This window comes from Neomonachus schauinslandi, chromosome 10, assembly GCF_002201575.2.
Source record: "Neomonachus schauinslandi chromosome 10, ASM220157v2, whole genome shotgun sequence".
Lineage (NCBI taxonomy): Eukaryota > Metazoa > Chordata > Mammalia > Carnivora > Phocidae > Neomonachus > Neomonachus schauinslandi.
Window position 1 is genome coordinate 54,354,459 of NC_058412.1, and position 8,236 is coordinate 54,362,694.

Below are 8,236 nucleotides of genomic sequence, written 5' to 3' on the forward strand. Positions count from 1 at the left end.
TGGGAAGGAGGAGGAGGATAAGCAGGAGAAGGAAAAGGAAGAAAAAAAACACTGCAGGCAAATCTTGAACTCTTGGTAGTAGGGATGTTTGCTGCAGTGGTACCTCAACCAAGGAATCAAAATCAGTGTCACTAATAAAGGGCATCATATCCCTTCTGATGTAATATTCTGGAGGGAAGCTTTGCTTATGTAGTATTCTAGCCAAAATGGATAACCTGAACCTAAGGAAACGTCAGAAAAACAAACAAACAAACAAAAAAACAAATAATAAGATTTTTTGTAAAACAGTTGACCTGTATTTTTTCAGTAGTTTTGCATGTCAAACCCAAGAAAGACAGAGAAAGTCTGATAAACTGTTCCAGATTAAAGGGTACTAAAGAGATCCTGGCTTGCATCCTGTATTGGAAAACAGTATTATAAAGGACATTATTGGAACAATCAAAGAAATTGAAATATGGGCTGTGTGTTAGACAACAGCATTATGTCCGCAATTTTCTGAATTCAAACACTTGCTTTTAGGAAATAAATACCCAAACATTAAGGGTTAAAGAGCATAATGTATGCAGCTATTCCTATATAGTTTGGGGGAAAATACAAAATATCTACAGAGAAAATGATAAAGCACTGTGGCAAAGTGTTAAAACTTGGTGAATCTGGGTAAGAATATTCAGAAGTTCTGTGCACTATTCTAATTTTTCTGTGAATTTGAAATTATTTTGAAAAGAAATTTTTTTGTTTTTTTTTAGGCACAGAAAAGAAATTGTGTTTGGGATCCTCACCCAGGCAATATTTTCAATAGTATTGTTACGTTTGGTCAAGAGTATTATTTACTAGATGAAAAAAGGTATAAGCTTTTCAAAATCATCCAAAACCCCCTATTTCCTCTACTGTGTTATGGGTATTTTTTAAAAAACACCAGTTGACCTAAAAATGATCCTTAGGGCACCTGGGTGGCTCAGTCAGTTAAGCGTCTGACTCGTGATTTTTTTTTGGCTCAGGTCATGATCTCAGAGTCTTTAGACTGAGCTCCACTTGGACTCAGCACAGAGTCTGCTTGAAATTCTCTCTCTCCCTCTCCCTCTGTCCTTCCTCCTGCTCATGTCCTCACTCTCTCTCTCTCTCTTCCTCAAATAAATAAATAAAATCTAAAAATGATCCTTTATTCTCTGCCTATGTTAGTACTCCTTGAATGGGGTTTCACATAGCTCATTTATCAGCAGTGGTGAAGTTTTCTTTTGTAAATTTCCACAGGCATAGCATGAAATTGTGAAACAATTTGAAAGGTATTTTTAAAAATTATATATGTAGGTGTTCCTCTAATTTTAGATGTGAAAGATATTCTATTTAGAAAACTTGGAAACATGTTTGAGTGGTTAAGGAGATAGACTAAAAAACTTAGAAAATATAGAAAAGCATACAAAGTAGGAAAAAACAATCATTGAGTAATGATTTAATGAAGGAGAAGAGAGTTTAAAATGTTTTTGCAATTTTTGGTTGAAAGGTTATAATCATTTGCAAAAAAAAAAAGGGCATATATGGGAAAGATAACAGTAGATGAAAATGTTGACTTACTGATGAAAATAAATCCACCACATTCCAAAAATAGGAAATTTACACTTGAATTCACTAAATTTTCCTTCCAGAAAGTGAGCTCCTTTATAAAAAGTAAAAAACAATTTGCTGATACTCAGTTTCATTAGGTAGATAAATCGATAACTACATAAAGCCTGAGTAGCTTGTTGGCACAAACTTGCATGACCTTATTTTCACTTAAATGTATCAAGATATGTTCTGACATTTAAAACGAAAAACTTCTAAGTTGTCAACCAAAAAATCTATACAAACAAATGAATAATTGAATTACTAACTTTTTATGCACATAATGGTAGAAGGGAGAGAGAGAAAAGAAAAAGAAGGAAAGACATAGATGAGGGGTTTCTAGGGAGCTGTTCAAAGCTGAAGAAGATAGTCATTGAGAAACAACCATAGTACTATGTAAAGATCCTAAAACATGCGTCATTCTGAATTAGACCTATGGCCAATTATGGATTTAAGTGTAGAGGACAGCTGCGTCACTTTCCCTCAAGCTCCTTTACCATCAGCCCTTTCCCTGGTGTTCATGTTTTTACTGCCTTTGCGTGAACTAGAAAGGGGGCCAGGACTTCCCTGCCCAGGGCCTCCTAAGCAGTATGTTCATTAGTCATAGATCATGTTATAGCACAGAAATGTTTGGTTTTGATACTATTCATTTCAAATGGCAGGCAGTTATTATTAGAATGAAAAATTAAGACATTATACCATCAAAGCCTTGCTGGATCTATCAAACTTAAGGAGTTAATGCAGCAAAATGATCTTTTATGGCTGATAAAAACAGCTGCATATAGACAGCTGGCCTTTTTTTCAATAGGTAGAAATAAAATGGCAGACATGTTGGGATGCCCCACACCAAGATGGAGGCATCAATGATGATTGCTGGTTTGGCAACACGTGAAGAGATACACCATAAGTGGATGGTAGTCTATTCCCAGAGAGGGTTTTATTTTTATTAGTCTTTTTGTAGGAAGGAAACAAAAACCATACCTTCACATTTCCTAAAAATAAGCCTTTCCACTCCTTAAGTAGCATTGTTATTTATAGGTCTGCCATTTTTCTGTTATTTAGTGAATGTTTCAATTAACATTTACGCTGTAAAAATATTCATGTAGCAATTACAACTTTTCAGAAACCAATGAATTGCAAGTATAGCTACTTCCTATTTATAAACCACTTTTGTAATATCTTTAGGAGCTGCTCATCTCTTGTAAAAGATTTGAGTCATAAAAAATGCAAAGCACAGTAAGTACTGATGTGGTGCTTTTCATTCCAAGCGCTTTATGGTGATAACTTATTCAGACTACCTCTGTAAAGGTCACATTGATGACAGTACCCACTAGACCAGAACAGTATTGCATCCCTGGGGAGGGGGGGTGGGTTCCAGGTCTCTAGCGCATGCTTGACTGAACCAGCACATTAATACCTGGGTATTTTTCATACCAAATTCTTGAATCTTTTCTTGCCACATGTAATAATACCTAAATGCCAACAAGAGTAATATTTTAATCCTATCCTAAAGACTTAGATCAAGTGTGTCATAGATTCTCCTTAATATCCGTGTGTGTATATTATATATGAATGCCTATTTTATTTTATTATTTGTTGAGTTTTTTGAGCAGTTTTATTTTCTTTCTTGTTCCATGAGAATGATTTTATTATTACACAGCTTGCCTTGGCAATCAGAAACTTGCTTAGCTTTTTGGAGAGAGCATCTAAATTCTGCTTTGTCAAGGTTGTGCATATGAATGACCATTTTTGACCTTATCACTGAAGTTAGAATTAAAAGGTAAACACATTGATGCAATTACTAAACTAGATCCTGATGCAAATCAACCTGGCCTATCCCTTCTTTCTTCTTAAAGGTGTAGTAGGTTTGGCTAAGCAAGAATAATATTGTTAAAGTGCAGGGCTATGGAGAAGGAGGAAGGATTTTTTGGTGTTTTGTGTTTTTGTTTTTTGTTTTACTTTCAAAGATAAACTTGCCATCAAAAAAGGAGCAAATGTGCTGGTCTTAGAGGCAATGGAAAGGGTTTTTAATAATAAGAATATGTATCAGTTATGGGATTTTCTTATGTGCCAGGCACATTTAATTCTTCATATTCCATACACATTACTTCATTGCATCATACCCATTTCACAGATGAGGAAACTAAGGCATTCATTAAAATTACTTGTGAAGACCATGCAGATAGATAATAAGTGACCAATTGAAATTCCGATCCAAGCAATCTGGTTCCAGAGACCTCATCTCTAAACACTGTATGGAACTGCTTCCCCCGACAAGGGAACTTACTGAATGAAGCCCAGGCCTTGGTATTGTCAGTTGGTGGTCTAAGGTCTAAGCCAGAACAATAGGCTGGTCTCTCATAAGAGCATTGGCCCCAGAGGCTCCACCTTTGTTTCTCCCCTTGCTCACGCTGCTTCCTCCATCAGCCTTGGGGCAGGCGTGACCATGAAGCACTACAGGAGCATTTCTATGGCTCTTGTTTTTGCTGGAGCGTGTTATACTTTAGACTTGTAGCAGCTTCTTTGCCCTAGAGGTCATGCCTGATTCAACACTTTATTGATTAACTTCACCACTGCATCATTTCACTCCCTATGGGCTTGCAAACCTCATAGTAAATGTAAAAGTGCTAAGGTCAGTAAATAAAGAAGTGATAATGTCAAAAGCATTCTTTTTATCAGAAATTGTATATTTTACGATTACCCTTGATATTGTAAAGAGATCTGTAGAAGTCATAGAGTAGTTACAATGTATTCTAAGATTTTAAGGCTGATTTTTTTTTTCTTTATTGGGAGATTTGGATTCTGGTTATGCCACATTCTAAATACATGACTTTAGATGATTTATTTAACTTTTCTAAGCCTTAATTTTATCATCAATGAAAATGATATAATAAGAACTGCATAGAGTTTTTGTGGGGGTTAAGAGAGAGAGATAGCCACCCAGGCGCCCCTAAATAACCACTGCTATAAGATAGATGGTAAGGTAAATATTAATTCTCTCCCTTCAAACAACCCTCAAATGAATACATATATTTAAAAAGAATAGGGTGCCTGGGTAGCTCAGTTGGTTAAGCGACTGCCTTCAGCTCAGGTCATGATCCTGGAGTCCTGGGATCGAGTCCCACATCGGGCTCCCTGCTCAGTGGGGAGTCTGCTTCTCCCTCTGATCCTCTCCCCTCTCATGTTCTCTCTAACTCTCTCTCTCTCAAATAAATAAATAAAATCTTAAAAAAAAAAAAAGAACATAGGCAAGAGAAGAAAAATATTAAATCTAGACTTATGTTCTCAGTGACTGTGTATTATTTTTACATACAGGGTAAACATTAGGATTGCTGACAAGAGTAGTATTTCAGGTTTGAGCTGAGCATTCCACCAAACAATTGATTTGTTTTATGAATTAAAAAGGACCTCTCCATTCAGTATGGGAAGACATTATGGAATAATTAAGAACAGGGAGTCATTTACATGACTCTGAAATTTTTATTCGAGCTAGAAAATTCCAATTAAGAGTTTTAATCTTGGTTTTCATTCTTTTTTATGGCTGAATAATATTCCATTGCATACATATACTGCTTTTTTTTATTATGTTCAGTTAGCCAACATATAGTACATCATAAGTTTTTGTTGTAGTGTTCAGTGATTCATTAGTTGCATATAACACCCAGTGCTCATCCCAACACGTGCTCTCCTTAATACCCATCACCCCGTCACCCCATCCCCCCACCCCCCTCCCTTTGGTACCTTTCAGGTTGTTTCCCAGAGTCCAGAGTCTCTCATGGTTTGTCTCCCTCTCTGATTTACCCATTCATCTGTTGATGGACACTTGGACTGCTTCCATAATTTGACTATTGTAGATAATGCTGCTATAAACATATGGGTGCATGTATCCCTTTGAAAAATTTGAGTTTTAAAAAACTGAAATAACATAACCCATAAATAATAATTATTTTTACTTCCAGTGAGACATGATATGATTAAAACTAACATTTTTTTTAAAAGAACTTATTTATGTATTTGAGAGAGAGAGAGCACACGAGAGAGTACAAGCAGGGGGAGTAGCAGAGAGAGAGGGAGAAGCAGGCTCCTCGCTGAGCAGGGAGCCCAATGTTGAACTCGATCCCAGGACCCTGGGATCATGACCTGAGCCAAAGGCAGGCACTTAACCAACTGAGCCACCCAGGCGCCCCAAAAACTAACAGTTTTTTTTTTTCAATGAGTATTGATTGGTATGAATGAGAACAAGATATCTCAGTAAATAATAATTTTACATTTAAAATGACAATGACATATTTGCCCTATGTGTAATGGATAATGGTAACAAACAGTGACCTATTACTTTATTTTTAAATAAAATATAGAAGGAGTTAACATGAAAAGTGACAACACTATACTTAACTAACTTTCTATGTGTTCCTAAAAGACACTTAGACTAAAAACTATGATGTTTTTAGTTTTCTGTTTTCAAGCAGCTAAAATGTACATACATAAACATAGGGACTGCACATCTCCATGAATTAAAAATTAGGTCAGTTCCCACAACACAACAAAAAAATGCAAGAACTTAGATGTATATAAAAATATGTTGGAAGAAACTCAGAATTTTAACACTGAAGGACATATTGTACAAAATTGTTCAATTTCCAAAGACAAAATCAGCTCTCTAATTTTAGTGTGAGAACCAATTTAATTTAAAAAGCCAAACTTTGGGCACCTGGGTGGCTCAGTCGTTAAGCGTCTGCCTTCAGCTCAGGTCATGATCCCAGGGTCCTGGGATCAAGCCCCGCATCTGGCTCCTTGCTTAGTAGGGAGGCTGCTTCTCCCTCTCCCACTCCCCCTGCTTGTGCTCCTGCTTTCACTATCTCTCCCTCTGTCAAATAAATAAATAAAATCTTTAAAAATTTTTTTAAAAAATAAAAAGCCAAACTTTGATTATTTATGTACTGCCAAGAGCTGGTGTGACCAAACTTTCTACTTGTCAACTTTATTTTGTATTTATTACGCATGTATGTGTATATTCATAAGCATGTATTTGTATACATATATATGCATATATATGTGCATGTCTGTTTATATGCATACATATATGGGCATGTGTGAGCAGAGCCACTGTTTTGGTCTATACATTCATACTATCCAAAGTAAACAGTGATCCTTGCTAATAACAAGCATTAACAGAAAGTGATTTAAGAGGGGGCTAACATGAGAAAAGCTTGTGCTTATAACAAAATTTTACATGACTCTTTGGTTGCGCTGTGGAAACGTGTGGCTTTGTTTCCATGCAGACTATACTGAGAAATTCCATCTGGTCAGCAATGCTCATGTGTACGCTTTGGAAGTTTTGTTCAAGTTTCATAAATCTTGTCATATATCAGGTTATTCTCAATTCGGCCAAAGTAAATAATCTGCAGCCAGAAGAGTGAAAGATCATTTGTGCCCTAATTGCAGAACAACATTCTCTCTCAGCCAATGCTACAGCTCTCCTTTCATTAATCAGGCCTTTGGTGACTAACATCTATTGATGTTTGAAGTGTTCTGTGAACAAGTTTCAGAATATAAAACAGTCTGGAATTAGGATATTTAATTGTTTGAGTGACAGTCAAAATAACCCTCATGTGGCTTTTTCTTTTTAATAATTGCAATATTGAGAAACAAGAGAAACCCAAGAAACTTCTGAGAGGAATGTCAATCTTGGGAACTTGGAAACACGCATAAATCCTCTTACCCTGGCTAAACATGATTCAGCTTCATGCTCTAGCTTGATGTGCTCCTCCACCCACCATTTTCAGCTATTAATCTATTGTGCTTCTCTGTCTTGACACTAAACTACTCAAAATTAACAAAACATTACTCAGACTCTAGAAACACAGAATCTGTGTTCTTGTGTGAAAGCTGCTTTTATCTAGACATTTCCTTTACAAGCCTGTAAAACTGAGATAGAATTATGACCTCCTGTTGGACTGCTTTCGGGCTCTTACATCTTCTGTGACACTTGAAGGGCCTCCAACAACATACTGGCTTGACATTTCAACTGCATGCCCTTCTTATACCTGGGATGCAATTAGTATTACCTACAACCCAGACAGGACACTTGCTTTTGCTCCTATGCCACCTTCTTTCTCATTTCCCTTATCTAGGAAATGTATTCCTCTTTTGCTATTTCCAACTTTTTGAATTCCTAAGAAGAGCTTGCTCATTCCACATGGCCTGTCTTACCTTGTTTAAACAAAATTCACTGAAGTAATAAGATGCTAAGATTAAACAAGCCTGATATAAAGGGTGGTCCTACTCTTGGCAAAAAACCATACCTGAGATTCTCAACCAACCCTCTCTCTCTCTCTTTCTTTCTCTCCCTTCCTTCCTCCCTCCCTCCCTTCAACCCCTTCCTTCTTTCCTTCCTTTTTTCTTTTCTTTTCTTTTTTCTTTTCTTCTTTTCTTTCTTTCTTTTTCTTTTCTTCTTTCTTTCTTTCTTTTCTTTCTTTCTTCTTTTCTTTTCTTTCTTTCTTTTTCTTTCTTTCTTTCTTTCTTTCTTTCTCTCTCTTTCTCTCTTTCTTTCTTCTTTCTTTCTTTCTTTCTTTCTTTCTTTCTTTCTTTCTTTCTTTCTTTCTTTCTTTCTTTCTTTCTTTCTTTCTTTCTTTCT